General features: G+C 45.1%; 8 non-coding genes across 8 annotated transcripts; 3 read left to right on the top strand and 5 right to left on the bottom strand.

Annotated features, from left to right (window-relative positions):
* Positions 1 to 4,624: 4,624 nt before the first annotated feature.
* On the bottom strand, positions 4,625 to 4,766 carry LOC148630795 (U4 spliceosomal RNA). Its single transcript, XR_015934989.1, has one exon. It is a non-coding gene; the product is annotated as a U4 spliceosomal RNA (small nuclear RNA).
* A 1,170-nt stretch (positions 4,767 to 5,936) lies between these two features.
* On the bottom strand, positions 5,937 to 6,078 carry LOC148630796 (U4 spliceosomal RNA). The gene has a single exon (XR_015934978.1). It is a non-coding gene; the product is annotated as a U4 spliceosomal RNA (small nuclear RNA).
* A 227-nt stretch (positions 6,079 to 6,305) lies between these two features.
* LOC148630797 (U5 spliceosomal RNA) lies at positions 6,306 to 6,422 on the bottom strand. Its single transcript, XR_015934972.1, has one exon. It is a non-coding gene; the product is annotated as a U5 spliceosomal RNA (small nuclear RNA).
* A 946-nt stretch (positions 6,423 to 7,368) lies between these two features.
* On the top strand, positions 7,369 to 7,442 carry trnan-guu (transfer RNA asparagine (anticodon GUU)). Its single transcript has one exon. It is a non-coding gene; the product is annotated as a tRNA-Asn (tRNA).
* A 1,536-nt stretch (positions 7,443 to 8,978) lies between these two features.
* trnas-uga (transfer RNA serine (anticodon UGA)) lies at positions 8,979 to 9,060 on the top strand. The gene has a single exon. It is a non-coding gene; the product is annotated as a tRNA-Ser (tRNA).
* A 1,554-nt stretch (positions 9,061 to 10,614) lies between these two features.
* trnar-ucg (transfer RNA arginine (anticodon UCG)) lies at positions 10,615 to 10,687 on the bottom strand. The gene has a single exon. It is a non-coding gene; the product is annotated as a tRNA-Arg (tRNA).
* A 1,192-nt stretch (positions 10,688 to 11,879) lies between these two features.
* Positions 11,880 to 11,953, top strand: trnan-guu (transfer RNA asparagine (anticodon GUU)). Its single transcript has one exon. It is a non-coding gene; the product is annotated as a tRNA-Asn (tRNA).
* Positions 11,954 to 15,603: 3,650 nt separating this feature from the next.
* On the bottom strand, positions 15,604 to 15,676 carry trnar-ccu (transfer RNA arginine (anticodon CCU)). The gene has a single exon. It is a non-coding gene; the product is annotated as a tRNA-Arg (tRNA).
* Between the last annotated feature and the right edge of the window lie 3,145 nt (positions 15,677 to 18,821).

Raw genomic sequence — 18,821 nt, forward strand, 5'->3', positions numbered from 1 at the left:
AGAAAAAACATCAACAAACCACAAATGTGGACAAGGATTTTACAAGCTGCACCACACTGCACTTTCAAAAGCATTTACATTCGTGTTAGACGCAGGAATTGTCTTTGTTTTGCGCGCTTACGAACGCCATAGAAAACGAAACAAAACAAAAGCCCTCAGCTCCTGTACTTGATTATAACGCCGTTACGTGTCGAAGCAGGAATTTACGTCATCTTACCACTGCAACATGGGGAATAGAGGGAAATGAACACACGCTACGAATCGTCTCAATCACTCCCTAGAGTCGTAAGGCACATTGAAGGGTGCACCCCCATCATTAATCGTTGGGCCTCTGTAAAAGGAAAGCTGTTGAGCAGTCTTTGAAACAGCTCGGATGAAACACTTGATTGCTTCCATGTGCATCTGGAGCCCACTTCTTATTTTCACTTCACGCCGCCCAAAGCATTTCTAAAACAGGAGATTCGCGTTTGGGAATGCGCCCTGCCCTACAAATAAAACAGGTCTACGGGTCTGAAACCTGCTCCACGGAAAACAGTTCTGTTGCGCTTTTGATCAAAGGGAGATTCTCTGTTCTTACTTTTTGATTACATAACACCCAAAGGGGCTTCTTTGGAGCTGGATTCCAACCAGCATCCTAAAGTTTCTTGGCGGTATCCTTTACAGTCCTCTGTTCGGTCGACAAGGAACAGAAGGGGGCAGCTTTCCTCACACATACAGTGCAATGTACTGTAGTGTTCCCCTTCATTGAATTCGCAGTTCTGCATCAGACCTCTAACTCGTTTCCTTAGCTTGGATTTAAGCCACGAAGCAGGCTTCTACTGTATAAACGTCTAGAGGAATCACAAACTATTTGAGAGGCCATCATCCCAGGGGGAACTGACAAAGTCTATCCCTAAACACCTAGCGCAGTCTCTCGAGAGACTGTCAAAAATCGCTTTCTCCGTTTGTGCTGCAAGTAAGTGAAAACGCGGTCTCAACCCAGAGCCACTTGGCAGCAGTGGCACGTAAATACTGTTACTGCCACTGCTCGATACCGACGTTAGCCTACTATACCATGTTCAGCCACCGCTAGAAAATGTAAGGCTCTAGTACTGGAGCAAACAAAAGGAGGGCCAACGTCGAACGGGCACACATGTCAGACATGGAAACCGACAAGAGTGGGATTTGAACTCATACATGCAGAGCACAATGGATTAACAAGCCATCGCCTTAACCACTCAGCCACCTCGTGAACAGAACTGGGCTGTCCAGAAATGGGTTGGCGCGCTCCAGATGATCTTTTTCTTTTTTTTCCCTCGTACTCGAGGGTCCTTTTCCTGTTCCACATGCGATTTCAACATTTTCCTTGGGAGATGTCAAGCCAGCAAGCCACTGCTGTGGTTCAGTGGCCAGTGTGGAGTTCAGTGGCCCTGTTGTACACAGAAAGCACATTGAGCTCCTTGGACATGAAAAGTTCCAGATAAAAGCCATTTGTCATCCTTTCTCTTGGTGTCGATGTTGCTATTGTATGTAAAGGTGGCAACTTGCTCAGCGAGCAGGCGGAGCACACACCGAATGCAGATGTGTCTGAGTGGCGTGTCCAAGTGGCTGCAAAAGGACAATATTCCCGGGGTGCCGTGGCTTAGTTGGTTAAAGCGCTTGTCTCTTAAACAGGAGATCCTGGGTCCGAATCCCAGTGGTGCATTCTTTGTTCTGTCTTCTCGAACAGAACTGGTCCTTACAGACAACCGCCTACGGCTAGACTTAATTAAATGCAAGTATTCATTTCCTGTCTTGAATGACTTGTTTTTCTTAAAATGGATGCAACTTGCAAAACATGAAATACAAACCTCGCTAATCAGCGCTCGCGGCTGGCAAAAAAAAAAGAAGTCAGCAATGTTTTTTTCTTTAACCTTAAGCCTGCTAATGGAGAAGAAACTAGTCGCCACATCACATACATCCGTTTCAACGATAAGAAGGTAACAACTATCCTCACTCCAGAGTAAATCTCACGTTGAGGGCATATTTTTTTCCACTTTACCATGAGTCGGGCTCAGCTGCAGAGAGGCGAGAGCAGAGCAATGAGGTCAGGGGGACAGGGGAGTCACACGCTGGCGGTTTGAACACGCGGAAGATCACTGAGGGATCCACAGTATGTGGACCCTCCGTGCGCCATCATTCCACACTCCAGACTCTGAATCCTGCCATCCGAGTTAAGATCTCGGCGGAACCTGAGGCGCAGTTCTTTCTTAAAACGTAATCTGGTGAGCATTTCTAGAATCGTACTTGTATAGATGCAGCCTTTAATGTGTTGCTAGGTTAAAATTTATGACTTCTTGAACTTCAGTAGGCAACTGCCCTCTTGATTTCGGATTTAATTTCTTTATTACAGGGGCGCTTTTATGATGACAGAGTCATGTTCAGGTACTTTGCTTGATGGAGGAAGCTCATTTCGGACTCTGTGATCTGATCACCTGGAAAGGTCTGCTGTACTACTACAAGAGAGAAGTAGAGTCTGGAGGAAGGGACAATTTTATGATGCTTTGGAAGGTAATGTTTTTTTTTTCTTTGAAATCGAAATGAATCAGAATATCAGTGCAAAAGACAAACTCTTGGTTTTGTTTAAAGAGATATGGTTTTAAAACAGACAAAATGTAGAAAACAGGTGTTTCTCACTTTTGGAAAAGAATGGACCGGGGATAATATTTTACTAGTTGCAGTGCTAAGCTCACTGGGTTACAGTCCTGCAGTGTCACACCAGGGCCAGTGGTGCAATGGATAATGTGTCTGACGATGGATTAGGAGTTTGGAGGTTCGACTCCTGCCTGGCGCTGGTTGTTTTTAAACACATCAGCCTACTCCCTAAGTAGCCTGTGCGACTTACTGCATTGTAATCGTACCCAGTAAGAGATTTCCTTCATGTAAATGAACTGCACCTGACAGCTTTAGAAAAACACCTGGGCTCAGTACGGTGCTGAGAGCTCAAGTTGTGTATAATGTAATAATTTAGGTAGAATAGATTCTAATAATATAATGATCCAGTGTGCTGCACTACTTCACTGTTTCACTGCTCTATGCCTTCTGGAAATAAATCCTCAGACTACTTACTGCCCTGGGCATGTACCAATAAATTACAGGAGCACATCTATATATCACTGCGTTGAAGCAGGAGACACAATCACTGCAAACACATCCTAAATACAGTGTTCCAGCACCTTTGACCTCATCCAGAACGTATCATTTCTTGAAAGGAATTGCTGTCCGAATGCACATCTGAATCCCAAACAGAATCTCTAGTAAAATCCGATCATTTGTGAAACAGGTAAATGTCTTAGGGGCCCATTCCTCATTCTCAAGACACATGTATGCAGTACGTACACCATGCATTGAGCAATAGGGATTAAAGACACCACAGGTAAGGTTAGAAGACATTCTGACTATATTCTAAAATATTGGACTCATATTCTTATGATGGCAGACATGAGTCTGTGTTTAAAACCGGGGTTAATGGACATTATATGACTGTCAATTCTGTTTTGTTTTGGAGACTCTTGGCTGCCTATGTGGTACAGTGCAGCGTGAAGAAAACATTTTCCAAAACTGTGTCAGCTCAAAAGTTGTAAGAAAACCTTTCCAGCTGCTTTAACTCTCTTCATTTTTGTCATTTAATTGTCTGTCGGCACTATGTGGCAGCGTTGCATGACAACCCATCTCACCACGGAAAGGAACCTAACAGCTTTTGTAAGAGAGGAGAAAACGACCTGGCCTGTATGGAGATCGAACCCACGACCTTGGCGGTATTAGCACCACGCTCTAACCAACTGAGCTAACCAGCCTCACGACAGCAATCCTCTCTGTGCTGCAAAAAATCGAACTCAGGGAATTTCTTTTGCCCTCCTTTGAATAGAAAGCCGTGTAATTCAGTGTACGGGCTTTCTCGTGCAGTTTCATGGTTCTTGTAACCCAAATCCTACACTGGCGTGAAGTGACCCCCCATTTCACAGCATTTTTCAGCTGATTTAAAATGTACCTAAAGGAGAAGCATTATTGAAGACCATCAATTACCAAGAGCTTTTGTCAAAGGTTTTGGTGGTCATTTTGAATGACCACAGAGCGCTGTGACCTCGGTTTTACATCTCATCCAAGAGACAGCGCCCTTTTACAACACAGCGTCTCCGTCACTATGCTGGGGCATTGGGACCCGCACAGACCTCAGGTTGAGCGCCCCCCCACCGGCACCATTAACACCGCTTCCAGCTGGAAACTTTGTTTTTCCCTGTAGCTCACCCTCATCCGGGTACTGACCTGGCTAACAAATGCTTTGCTTCAGTGGGTTTTCAGTTGCGAGTTGCAAGGGGATGCAAGTGATGGAGCCGCTCGCTGCAAAAGCCACTGCTTTGGCTGGGAATCGAACCAGAGCCTCCCACGTGGGAAGTGAGAATTCTACCACTGAACCACCAATGCTCAGTACCCAGGCCTTCAAAAAAGACGCTTTTTTGGTGCTCTGTTAAAAAAGCGTCGATATTACCTCTTTCAAAAGGCTTCACTTTCCTAGTCACATTCCAAGGCTCATTGAACCCGGGCTGTTTCCTCCAGCGGTATAGTATTGCAGTTAGACAGCACGATGCCTGCAAGACTATGTCACGCTCTGACGAGACTGTCAAAAATTGCTTTCGCCGATTGTATTGCAAACCGGCGGAAGCGGGGTATTGGGAAAAGTTTTCAACTAGCAATAATCGCGCCTCGGCTAAACCTCACAGGCTACGATACTGCCAATGCGCAAATCTGACGGTTGCCAGGCAACCGCGGGGATCCTATGGAAATCGTTATCAATCGTCTCATGGCATGTCGTTGCTGTAACGCTTCATATTTGTCGTCTTCTTCTTCTAGCTTGAGGTTTTGAAGAATTTCATGACAGACAAGGGCTCCGTCGGGAACAAAGGGCGTTGTGAGAAAACCGTTGCTTATTTTCAGCAGCAGAAATACAACCCTTTAAATACAAGATGACAGAACAATGACGAAGGGCATGCCGGGAGGAACTCATGCACTACAGAGGAAAGGGGGCGGGCACGTACAGTTCACATTCAAGCCACAAGTACTCTTCTCGGATGTTGCACAAACAAATCCTAACGTCCTGAAAGCATTGCAGCATGTTTGTGTCCCACTTCCCGTGGCTGCAGGACGACTGACACGAACGGACAAACACAATCTGTGGCGTTTAGTGTGACATAGTCTTGCAGGCATCGTGCTGTCTCACTGCAATACTATACCAATGGAGGAAACAGCCCGGGTTCGATGAGCCTTGGAATGTGACTAGGAAAGTGAAGCCTTTTGAAAGAGGTAAAGCACTGCACAACGGAACTGAGGGAGAATCTTACAATGATTTCGAATGAATTCTGTATGCGTTAAAAGACAGCTATACACAGAAAACATGCAGGACACTGCTCATGATGTTTCCCGAGCCGAAACACAGTGCGTTTTTCCAAGCCATCTGACAAAGCCCGCCCACTGAAAACTGCAGCAGATCGTGTAAAGACGTTCAACTTTGTAACTACTGCACGCACAGGAAGCAGAATAAATTCCTCTTTTCAAACTGTCAAAGGTTTGCTTTGCGAACGCTACAGGGCATCGCACAATCTCTTTTGAACGGGGACAAATGATTTCTTATGGGGCGCAGTAAGTACAGACGTTTAAAAAGCTCCACTCATGCCGACGATGCAGCATGAAGAAGCGCAACCTAACGTTTGACAGACAAAAGCCGGGCGCCGCTACGAGCAATATGAAATCAAACTGACAGCACACGGCGTTTCGCGCTGACTCAAAAGTGATCTCGACAGACGCTGTTCTCTGCATAACGCTGAAAGAGCTAAAGAGCGTTTCTGTTGAGACGTAACAAGCTTGTTTCTTTCTACCATGATGTTACCATGACAAAATCTGTCTTTAAACACCTTGCTCAGTCTCTGACGAGACTGTCAAAAATTGCTTTCGCCGATTGTATTGCAAACCGGCGGAAGCGGGGTATTGGGAAAAGTTTTCAACTAGCAATAATCGCGCCTCGGCTAAACCTCACAGGCTACGATACTGCCACTGCGCAAAGCTGACGGTTGCCAGGCAACCGCGGGGATCCTATGGAAATCGTTATCAATCGTCTCATGGCATGTCGTTGCTGTAACGCTTCATATTTCACAGCATATTCCCGCCCCCCAAAGAAAAGAGCGCCAATCAGAGAGGCGGAGACCGAGGACTCGCAGAGCAGACGGCCACAGTCGCCGTAATAAGAGCGATTGTGAGCGGTTTTAGTTTCTCTCTTTGACCAGCCCAGCTGCGCCCCACGCGAAGGCAGGGAAGCACAAAAATTGTATGGAACTCATTCATGTTCCTCTCCATGGAAATCTTTAGTAAAAGGCAAAAGATTTGTACGAGATGAAGAGAAACCAGAGTGCGTGGCTGGACAGCTGCAGGAGCCCAGGCCGCCTTCAAGGCCTCTGCCCTGCCGGTCGTGGTTGGCAATGCACCTGGCCTTACAAACGAGCCAGTGGGGCCCGTTCAGCTCTGGGCTCATCGCCTGCGGCTCTCGGCTTACCTGGCAGGGGAGATACCTTGATCAGCCTGTAGTTAGAGTAGTTGGATTGTTTTCTTGTTTTGTGGAAGCAGTGTTTGTTTTGCAGTTTGAGATGGCAACCTTTGGATCCCGCAAGAATGCTGTACGTTTTGAGCTTTTGGATGACCTCTTCATGGATCATATGCAGTTCAGCAGAAAAGTGTTACAGAAGGAACGTGGCTTTGAACCTCGGCACTTGGATTTCATCTTCGCTCTCCCAGGTCAGAAAGCATTTGAGGTTGTTTTTGCTACCTATTCTCTGTTTGAACAATGTGTGGATGTGTTTGAGGCAAAAAGAGGGAAAGTTCCTGCCCTTGAGAAGATCAACTTGCAGCCTCTGACACAGAGAGAGAGGAAAACGGTGCATGTTGTTATGTTCTCGGAACTGGCAAAGACGGAGGACATTCACACCTGGCTTAAGCAGTACTGCACTGTCCACCATGGAACTGAGGTTAGAGATGTTGACGGTATAAAAACAGGAGCAAGGAAATTCGAGGTTCGCTTGCTACCGGACAATGTAAATGGAGGCTTAAGGCACCTGCCCTCTACAATCCGGCTGGGCGCCTGCAATGGCTATGTTTTTTATGTGGGACAACCAAAGGTGTGTCGGCGCTGTGGTGTTGTGGGACACCTGGCATCGTCCATACATTTCAAAATCCATACAGCTTGTGAAAGATGAAATCCATTTCTTGGTTGTCAGTGGAAAAAGATTGCCGGCTGCAAGAAGCGCAAGTGATTGTTTTCTTTGACCATAAACCTGCAAATGTAGGGAGCACAAGCGGCCGTCAGTCTCTGTGGCGCAATCGGTTAGCGCGTTCGGCTGTTAACCGAAAGGTTGGTGGTTCAAGCCCACCCAGGGACGCATGTCTCAGTTTTTCCAATGTAAACATCATCACCGCTAAAGAAGATGGCGCAGAAGGCTCCACAGTCGAAACGTTGTGCTTCTTTTCTTCTCTTTTCAGCATGGAGTAAACCTTTGCTTGATCCTTTGCAGCCTACGCATGCTGACACAGCTACCTTTCTCTTAACGCGCCTCAATCATTATTCACCAAAACCATCAGCAGAATGTGTCGCCTTTGTGGTGATGTCACTCCTCTGCTTCACAAATGTCCTTAGTGACGGACCATTTCTTTCTGCCATTTTTCCGGAGCGGTTATTGATTGCTCCATCATTTCCCTCATACTTTCCATCCCTAGATTGAAAAAAAAAAAAACAGAAACAGGCTGACAGGACGACAATCAAATTGCAAAAACTCATCAAAGCACTCGATAGAGTATTTGAATCCACAAGTAGCTACGAGCAACTTTGTCCTGGCTTGCATGAAAGTCGGAAAATGTCAAAAAGAAAAAGATGGTGGCTTTTTCATATCTGTTCTTTTATTTTTAGTTCGTTGGCTCTTCTGTCCATTGTCCTCCTGCCTGGCTCTTGACCTGTGACTGTCTGAACGCACACATTAGACTTTCAGGCGGGGGATTTGTCCTGAGCCTCTGTGAAAGACCCACCCCCATAAATAACTGCTCTAGAAACACATGAATGCAAAACTAAACCACAGCTTAAAGAGGAGCTCCAACTCAGTGCCATACTAATGTAAACGAAGTAATACTAAGACATGTTCTTATGGATTTGTCTTACCTTGAGATATGTAATTGGATTTCAGGATTAACTTCCTCATTCAATGTACTGGTGATTCTTTGCCTGGTCAGTACCTGGGTGGGAGACCTCCAGCGAACAATTAAGCTTGCTGCTGGAAGTGGTGTTAAGAGACTCTTAGGATCTTCCAGAGGTGTCTGTCCAATAGCACTAGTTGCCTTAGAGCTGGCTCAAACATTGCTCAAGAGTCTACCTTTCACAGATGCGCAAAGATGAATGATGGGGGTGCACGCTTCAAGGAGCCTTCCAACTGTAGGGACCGATTAGAGACGATCCGTAGCATGTGTTCGTTTCCATATACGCCCCGTGTCTCAACGGTAGGACAGAGTCAAATACTGCCTCGACACGTAACAGCGTTATATTAAACCGCAGGACTTGAGGGCTGTTTTGTTTGAATGTTCAAGGCATTGGTAAGAGCGTAGGTCAAGGGCCATTGGTGCATCTCCTGTAACTGGAGTAAAAATGCTATTCAAAGTGCAGTGACTAAAATCGTCGTCCACATGTCTCCGTTGTTGATTGCTTTCTGTCTAAGAACGTTCTGTTTTCATGTCCGAACGGGGAGACTTTATCATTCCAACTTGAAGCCACCCTTAAGTCCTCTGAGGTGTGTGTGTGTGTGTGCTTGCACGTATGGCGTAAAAGGTTTCTTAAACGGAGAGCGAACTTGAAAAAAGTTGCCTCCACTGCCGCCGCCGCCTCGCACTCCCTGTTCGATTGTAGCAAGAAGGCAGCGGCCGCAGCGCTCGCTGTAGTCGTGGCCGAGTGGTTAAGGTGACAGACTTGAAATCTGTTGGGGTCTCCCCGCGCAGGTTCAAATCCTGCCGACTACGGCGTCCTTTGCATTTGGTTGCGTGCGTGCGTGTAAAAGGACCAGCGCCGTTCCGTTTTCGCTGGGACCTTTAACACTCTAAATCGCCTGGACCCGCAGCCTGTGAAATCGATTCTTCAGCACCCACGATGGACGCTTTGCCGCTGGACACAGATAACGATGCTTTTCTGCAACGAGCTTTCCAGCTGAATTTTCTCAGCAGCTCCGTACTGAACCTGTTCTCCATTGCAACATAGCGGAGGCTCGTCACGTCTATAGCAAGGCTGTGTAGGACCGCATACGCCACAGTGACTTGTACACAGACCACATGAAAGGCAAGCAAAATACACTTTTAAAATTCCAAAGACTCACAAGGTCAGAGAAACAGCGATGACCTGAACAGATCTGTTACAGAAGTCTAGGTTGACCTTTTTAGAGCTGTAATTGCATTTTTGTTTAATAGAAGATCAAATCTACTCGCATGTACCAGCACATTACAGTTTATTGATGTTAATTCTGTTTAAGTAATAAGATTGCTAACGATGTTGGACTTTAGCCGGTGTTTTTTAGAACAAATTGCTTACACTTCTGTAAGGAATACCCAGTACGTGCCTTTGTCAGTCATTGCTCACCATACCTGTAACTTTCTTATCTAACTCACTTCCTCAAATGGTGAAGGTCCACAAACATAAATGAAAAAAAAACCCTTGTTGTAGATGAGGTGCACAAAAAAGCAGCCCCTGATAGTGTATAACACATTTATACTATTGCAGAGACACATGTAACATATATATACTGTATATATATATGAAACAGAAATAGAAACAGAAACAGGAATCGCTTACTCACCTGGAGAATCTCTGTAGGAATATCTAGCATTTATCAATGGAAATAAAAGCTGCTTTAATACAGTGCATGTTCAAACTCAAACCCTCAGCTGCTGTTCTTGTTTGTTTTGGGACAAATTGCAACTGAGCATCGCATGAGCCGTTACGTACCCTTATCTGTTAGGGAATTTCAAGGGAGGAGTTAGGTCAGAATGGGTAGGCTGCAAAACAACAAGTAAAGATTTATTCCAAGATGAAACGTTGTGGCGGTTTTCTTATCTTTTCAGCATGGACTAAACTTTTACGTGTTCCTTATATGCTATATATGTATATATTAGCACCAATGTCGTTCTTAAAAACTAACATGAAATTGTCAGGGACATTCAGCTATATACAAAGACGAGACAGACAAAGTAATAATTCTGTATTAACGTGGCCTACATATTGACGCAATGGTCGAACTAACTGACATGTTCTGATTCAGATCCCCTGCAGTTCATGCCAATTAGAACAATAGCAATGCTGAGTCCTCCCCACCCTACTGAGCACAAATTCAGCTGCTCTCCAGTTCTGTTCTGCATGTTTTTTCATTGCATTTGAGCTCGGAGCTGGAGATGATCTCCATACAGTTCTGTGTTCACCAGCCCGCACTTGCGTGCTAATTTACGGGTTGTGGCAAATGCTTTTCTATAGTTCATATACATGACACCAACCTGTTACCGAGGAACCTGAGAGGTTTAAAAGCCTCACGAGCCAGGCAGGACTCGAACCTACAATCTTCTGATCCGAAGTGAGACGCGTTATCCATTACGCCACTGGCCCATAGAACATGCACTTGCACTCCACCACAGAGAGCTCTACACTGCTACTAGTAGTACACTTCCCGAACTAAATTTTAACAGCAAGAAACTTGTGTTTCCTACTATTTTTATCAGGTTTAAAATATCATCTCCTTTAAACAGAAAAAGTGTTGATGTGTCGTGCTGAAATTCCGATTGATTTTGAATTCAAAGAAAAAGGTTTTCTTCCAAAACACCATGAAATTGTCACATCTTGCAGACAATAGGTGTATTCCATGTTGAAAAGAGAAGAAAGAAAACCATGGAGCCTTTTACAGGTGTGAGGCTTCTTCAGGTGTGAGAAGACCTCACAGTCGAAACGCTGTGTTTCCGTTCTTCTCTTTTCAGCATGCAATAAACCTAGTACTTGTTCCTTTTCAGCCGAGGCATGCTGACGTAGCTACCCAGCTGAACATCTTGCAGACTCTACAGTACTTCTCTCCTGTAGAAGTAAAGCAGGGCTTGCTGGGTGAGCTTTTGCTCCAGTAAATTAGGTCACGTGTCATGTTAAATCACTTCTTCTAAACACAACATTTGCTGGTGCTAGCTTTCCCCATGAAAAGAGACATTTCCCTTACAGTACATGACATATCGTTTTTATTCTATCAATAAGTATAGAAATTAAACAAAAGAAAAAATGGTGTCGCCAAAGAATGCACAGCTCTGTCGCCTTGGGGAGGTGTCAAGGGCATTGAGCTCCTTGGACATGAAAAGTGCCCGATAAATGCCATTTCTCATCATTTCTCTTGGCGTCAGTTCTGCTATTAAATGGGACGGAGGCAACGGGCTCAGAGAGCAGGTTAAGTGCACACCGAACGCAGATGTGTCCAAGTGTCTGTAAAAGCGCGGTGCTCTGCTGGCACTGTTCCCTAGTGGCTTAAAGTGCCCGCCTAGTAAGCAGGCGATCCTGGGTCTGAATACCAGCGGTGCCTCTCTCCGTGTCTTGTTGTGCCGAATGTATCATTTCAGACAAACATGTACAGCTTGGTTCAGTTTAATGCAAGAATTCATTTCCTTTCTGGAATAACTTGTTTTTGAAGAAATCCATACAGCTTGTGAAAGATGAAATCCATTTCTTGGTTGTCAGTGGAAAAAGATTGCCGGCTGCAAGAAGCGCAAGTGATTGTTTTCTTTGACCATAAACCTGCAAATGTAGGGAGCACAAGCGGCTGTCAGTCTCTGTGGCGCAATCGGTTAGCGCGTTCGGCTGTTAACCGAAAGGTTGGTGGTTCAAGCCCACCCAGGGACGCATGTCTCCGTTTTTCCAATGTAAACATCATCACCGCTAAAGAAGATGGTGCAGAAGGCTCCACAGTCGAAACGTTGTGCTTCTTTTCTTCTCTTTTCAGCATGGAGTAAACCTTTGCTTGATCCTTTGCAGCCTACGCATGCTGACACAGCTACCTTTCTCTTAACGCGCCTCAATCATTATTCACCAAAACCATCAGCAGAATGTGTCGCCTTTGTGGTGGTGTCACTCCTCTGCTTCACAAATGTCCTTAGTGACGGACCATTTCTTTCTGCCATTTTTCCGGAGCGGTTATTGATTGCTCCATCATTTCCCTCATACTTTCCATCCCTAGATTGAAAAAAAAAAAAAAACAGAAACAGGCTGACAGGACGACAATCAAATTGCAAAAACTCATCAAAGCACTCGATAGAGTATTTGAATCCACAAGTAGCTACGAGCAACTTTGTCCTGGCTTGCATAGAAGTCGGAAAATGTCAAAAAGAAAAAGATGGTGGCTTTTTCATATCTGTTCTTTTATTTTTAGTTCGTTGGCTCTTCTGTCCATTGTCCTCCTGCCTGGCTCTTGACCTGTGACTGTCTGAACGCACACATTAGACTTTCAGGCGGGGGATTTGTCCTGAGCCTCTGTGAAAGACCCACCCACCCCCATAAATAACTGCTCTAGAAACACATGAATGCAAAACTAAACCACAGCTTAAAGAGGAGCTTGTCATGACCGCCAGGCAGTTAAGACCAACTCTTAAGCAATCTAAACAGCACCAGCAGCGGGTGATTATTAACAAACGCCGCCGCACGAGTTAACCCACCTGCACACACTCCACCGTGCGGTACGCAGTGCTATTTTTACCATCTTTACCTGCTTCCCGCTGGTATTGAGTCTACTCCTTGAGAGCTCTACCTGGCGTTTTTTCCATTACCTCGTTTATTCTGGATATTGGACTCCCCTTCTGCCTTTTCGACTTTGGACCTCGCCTCTCACCTCGGACTGTTTGCCACCAGTGTTCTCCCTGGATTACGACTTACCTTACGCCTCTTGACCACGAAACAAAGCAAAGCAGAGCAAAACAAAATGAACAAACGAAAACCCTCACGTCCCGCACTTGCATATAACGCCGTTACGTGCCCAAGCGGTATTGTACGTCATCCTAGCACTGCACCCCGGGGCGTACGGTATATGGGAACTAGCACACACCACGAATCGTCTCGAATCACTCCCTACAGCTGTAAGGCACCTTGAAGCATGCACCCCCAACATTCTTCTTTGCGCATTTGTGAAAGGTAAACTCTTGAGCAAACTCTGAACCAGCTCTAAGGAAACTAATCTGATTAGACGTTACTTTGACTCATCTTTTAAGGGACCCTTGTTAATTGGAGAAATCAATGATTTCGAATGAATTCTGTATGCGTTAAAAGACAGCTATACACAGAAAACATGCAGGACACTTCTCATGATGTTTCCCGAGCCAAAACACAGTGCGTTTTTCCAAGCCATCTGACAAAGCCCGCCCACTGAAAACTGCAGCAAATCGTGTAAAGACGTTCAACTTTGTAACTACTGCACGCACAGGAAGCAGAATAAATTCCTCTTTTCAAACTGTCAAAGGTTTGCTTTGCGAACACTGCAGGACATCGCACAATGTCTTTTGAACGGGGACAAACGATTTCTTATGGGGCACAGTAAGTACAGACGTTTAAAAAGCTCCACTCATGCCGACGATGCAGCATGAAGAAGCGCAACCTAACGTTTGCATTCCTAGCAAATTCCTTTTATTTTTTGATAAATAAAGACAGTCTTGTTTAACAAACAACACAAACAACATTTTACATTGTCAATTCAATTCAAATCAATGTATTTCTATATAGCGCCTTTCACAACAAGGTTGTCCCAAGGCACTTAACAATGCAAGTTGTTAAGAGCCTTGTGTCTAATATGCCGCCTAGGTAACGTGCTGTCTCTTTGAGGCAAATGTTTAAATCCTCTGAGTTAAGTGCTGAAGTTATAGTAGTCCTATCAGTATTGTTGCCTCCGATCAACAGATCCTCATTTTTCTCAGAGTTGAGTAACAAAAAGTTTTCACACATCCAAGTATTTCCTTCCTTAATGCATTTAACTAAACTGATAATAGAAGAGTTGTCGTTTGGTGTAAACAAAATGTTTATTTGAGTGTCATCAGCATATGAATGAAAGTTCATATTATTTTTTCATATTATCCTACCTAGCAGCAGCATGTAGAGAGAGAGAGCAATACTGGTCCCAGCACTGATCTTCTGGTACCCCAAATTGAACTGGTGACATTGATGAAGCAGTACAATTATTAGATATTTGAACATAATGAAAACGATGAGTTAAATGTGAAGTAAACCACTGAAGGACGGTTCCAGATAAGCCAACCTCAAACTCAAGCCTGTGTAACAAAACAGAGAGGTCAACCGTGTCAAAGGCAGCTCTAAGATCTAGAAGCACAAGCACTGTTGCATTCCCCGCATCAGTAGCTAAGAGAATATCATTTACGACTCTTGTTAATGCAGTTTCAGAAACCAGACTGAAATTTCTCAAGTATATTATTTGAATCCAGATACGATTGACGTTGGGCAACAACTATTCTCCCAAGACTTTTAGATTGAAATGGGACCTTTGAGACAGGCCTGTAGTTGTTAAGAACTTGTGGATCCAAATTTGACTTCTTAAGGAGCGGTCTAACAACCACTACCTTAAATTGATCAGGTACAACGCCTGACGCAAGCGATGCATTCATCATGCTAATTATAGGTCCTGCCAGTCCTTCGAGGGAATCTTTGACTAGCTGAGTGGGGATGGGATCTAGCGAACAGGTGGTTGACTTTGTCTTATGTCTGTGTTTATGAGTCCACCATAAGAAGAAATCTGAACAGGAGTGGTGATTATGCGAGGTCACCATGGAGGAAACCACTGCTCTCCCCCCCAAAAAAACCACCACTGCCCCTCTCAAGTTTGCTAAAGACCACATGGATGTTCCACAGCAACTCCTGGAACAATGTTCTGTGGACAGACGTGACAAAAGTTGAAAGTTAAAGGAGTACATCAACAACAGAGTGGCTGAAACAGAAGAAATTCCGTATTTTGGGATGGCCAAGTAAGAGTCCTGACCCCAATCCCATTGAAGTACTGTGGCGTGATCTGAAGCAGGCCATTCAGCGCAAGACATCCCAAAAATATACATGAACTGAAACAGTTTTTCATAGAGGAATAGGCCAAAATACCTCCTAACCGCTGCTCAGGTCTGACCAGCCGCTACAGAAAGTGGGGGTTGAGGTTTTTGTCATAAAGGAGGTTCCACTAGCTCCTTAATATAAGGGTTCACGTACTTTTTCCATCAATGACCTTGATTGTTTAAACCATTTGGTCAATAAAGAAACAGCAATGTCAAATGTTGGGCGTGTGTTGTTTGTTAAATCACACTCTCTTTATTAATTATTATGACTTAGATAAAGATAAGATCACATGTTAGGAGCCATTCATGCAGAAATCCACATCATTCCGAAGGGCTGTTTACAAAAGTTTTTCTCCCAACTGTATGTGAGAGAAAAGCAGAGACGCTCACTGAGTAAGGTGGGGTTGTAGCTTTGCAAATCACAAGGACATTTGTATGCTCAAAATGGGACAGGAGCACCCCAGATGGGACTCGAACCCACAATCCCTGGCTTAGGAGGCCAGTGCCTTATCCATTAGGCCACTGGGGCACACTGGGGAAAGTTAGGCAGCAGAAGGTTTACTGTGACCTGAGAAGGACCGGCATCCAATCACGGTGGTACACACACACACACGCTCTCACTCATCTGAGCTACACGGCTACCAAGATGATCTCAGGTGCGCCGAGCTGGTACGGAACATATTGAACTGATCGACGGCGAATTGTCTCTCAGACAGGCTTTTCACCTCTAAGCTCCCTGACTGACAGTGATCAGCTAGGTAGTGAAACAGTCAGCTGCTTCTAAGCCTTAAACAGCTGCATCGCGGCGCTTCCACAGAGAGATGATTTGAAAGCCAAACATCGCCCATTGGGAACACCTTACTATCACTAGTTTAAGAGACTCTTAAGGTCTTGAAGAGGTGCCTGTCTAATAGCATGCGCTTTGCAAGCTATAGGTGTTTAGGCTGAGGCAGAATGCCTGTTAACAAAATGTTTTTCTAAAGGGGCCTCGCACTCTTTTCCAAGCAATGGTCACCATCCCCACCGAGTGTCACAATGTGGTCATGTCCTAGGACATCACCTGTTAGTCTCCATTTGTCTGCCACCAACACTTTAGGTTACGGGGTCACAACCGCACCCCGGAGACCAGAGGAGCCGTTGGCGTTCTGGCGGCGCAGATTGGGCTGAAGGTGGGGCGCTTGAATCTCGCTGTTGGAGGCCGTCTGAAACTGACCCAAGCCTTTCCCTTGAATTAAATGTAAATAAGAAATGAACCCCAGATGCACATGGAATCAATCACGTGTTTCCTTTGAGCCGTTTCAGAGACTGCTCCAGAGTTTACCTTGCACAGATGCGCAAAGATTAATGATGGGGGTGCACGCTTCCAGGCGTCTTACAACTGTAGGGACTGATTAGAGACAATTCGTAGCTTGTGCTCATTTCCCTCTATTCCCCGTGTTGCAGTGGTAGGATGACGTAAATTCCTGCTTCGACACATAACGGGATTATAATCAAGTGCAGGAGCTGAGGGCTTTAGTTTTGTTTCGTTTTCCATGGCGTTCGTAAGCGCGCAAATCAAAGGCAAATTCCTGCGTCTAACACGAATGTAAATGCTTTTGAAAGTGCAGTGTGGTGCAGCTTGTAAAATCCTTGTCCACATTTGTGGTTTGTTGATGTTTGTTCTGTCTGCCAAAGTTGCATTTTGACATCCGGACGGGGGGACTTTAACATTTGAAGCCACCTCGCAGTCCGTGTTTGATTATAGGAGGAATGCGGCGGCGGCGGGCTCGCTTTTGTCGTGGTCGAGAGGTTAAGGCGATGGGCTCGAAATGCGTTGGCGACTCCCCGCGCAGGTTCGAAACCTGCCGACTCCGGCGTCTGCCGTACGTCGCCTTGTGTCTGCGCGGCAGAGGCGAAGTGCTGCTTCTCCTTTCCCGGTACTATAAAAACGCTAAATCGCTTGGACCCGCTGCCATGGAAAGCAAGACTTCAGATAACCACACATTTTGCGTTCGCACCTCTGGTGCTCTACTTATGCCTTTGAAAACCTAATGAATAAAGCTGAAAGAACCGACACGATATGTAGGTGCTCGTAAAGCACGCAGTAAAGAACTGTTAACAGCAAGGGTTTCAGTGGGTTAACTGAGGAGAAGGCGTGATCACTAATTGTTGACTTTTTATTTGGTGTTAGAAACACTCTTACTGTGCATGACGTGCAACAAATGTAGCCACAGAAATTGCATCACGCTTTCATGTATGCTATTGCAGACCCCAACGTTGCCTAGATAGAAAACCGAAATAGCCGTGGGTTTGCTTGCTGGTCTGAAGGATCTCTCTTCGAATCTCTATCATTTGTCAATGGAAGTAAAAGGCGTTGCAATCTCATACGTTCAGAATCAAACCCGCAGCTGTTGTTCGACTTTATTTCTTGACTAATTACAACTGAGTGTCGCATGAGCAGTTACGTAAACTTGTCTGGTATATTTGAACACAAATGCCGTTCTTCAATTAAAACTAACAGTACATTGTCAGGGACATTCAGTTCTATACAAACAAGAGACAGACAAGAGAATATTTCTACCTTTCATGTGGACTACGTGTTGACTTACTGATCGGAATAATTGAAAAGTTCGGGTCCATAGCGGATGCAGTGCGTGCTAATTAAAACAGCAACGCTAAGCTCTCAGCACCGTACTGAGCCCAGGTGTTTTTCTAAAGCTGTCAGGTGCAGTTCATTTACATGAAGGAAATCTCTTACTGGGTACAATTACAATGCAGTAAGTAGCACAGACTACTTAGGGAGCAGCCCGATGCGTTTAAAAATGACCCGAGCCAGGTAGGAGTCGAACCTACAATCTCCTGAGTCGTAATCAAACGCGTTATTCATTGCGCCACTGGCCTTGGTGTGACGCTGCTGGACTGTAACCCAGTGAGCTCAGCCCTGCAACTAGTAAAATATTACCCCCGGTCCATTCTTTTCCAAAAGTGAGAAACACCTGTTTTCTACATGTTGTCTGTTTTAAAACCATATCTCTTTAAACCAAACCAAGAGTTTGTCTTTTGCACTGATATTCTGATTCATTTCGATTTCAAAGAAAAAAAACATTACCTTCCAAAGCATCATAAAATTGTCCCTTCTTCCAGACTCTACTTCTCTCTTGTAGCAGTACAGCAGACCTTTCCAGGTGAGCAGATCATAGAGTCCGAAATGAGCTTCCTCCATCAAGCAAAGTACCTGAACATGACTCTATCTTCATAAAAGCGCCCCTGTAATAAATAAATTAAATCCGAAATCAAGAGGGCAGTTGCCTACTAAAATACAAGAAGTCATCAATTTTAACCTAGCAACACATTAAAGGCTACATCTATACAAGTACGATTCTAAAAATGCTCACCAGATTACGTTTTAAGAAGGACCTGCGCCTCAGGTTCCGCCGAGATCTTAACTCGGATGGCAGGATTCAGAGTCCGGAGTGCGGACTGATGGCGCACGGAGGGTCCATGTACTGTGGATCTCTCAGTGATCTTCCGCGTATTCAAACCGCCAGCGTGTGATTCCCCTGTCCCCGTGACCTCATTGCTCTGCTCTCTCCTCTGTGCAGCCGAGCCCGACTCACGGTAAAGTGAAAAAAAATATGCCCTCAACGTGAGATTTAGTCTGGAGCGAGGATAGATGTTACCTTTTTATCATTGAA

This window comes from Lepisosteus platostomus, unplaced genomic scaffold (assembly GCF_059453375.1).
Source record: "Lepisosteus platostomus isolate fLepPlt1 unplaced genomic scaffold, fLepPlt1.hap1 Scaffold_86_H1, whole genome shotgun sequence".
Classification (NCBI taxonomy): domain Eukaryota; kingdom Metazoa; phylum Chordata; class Actinopteri; order Semionotiformes; family Lepisosteidae; genus Lepisosteus; species Lepisosteus platostomus.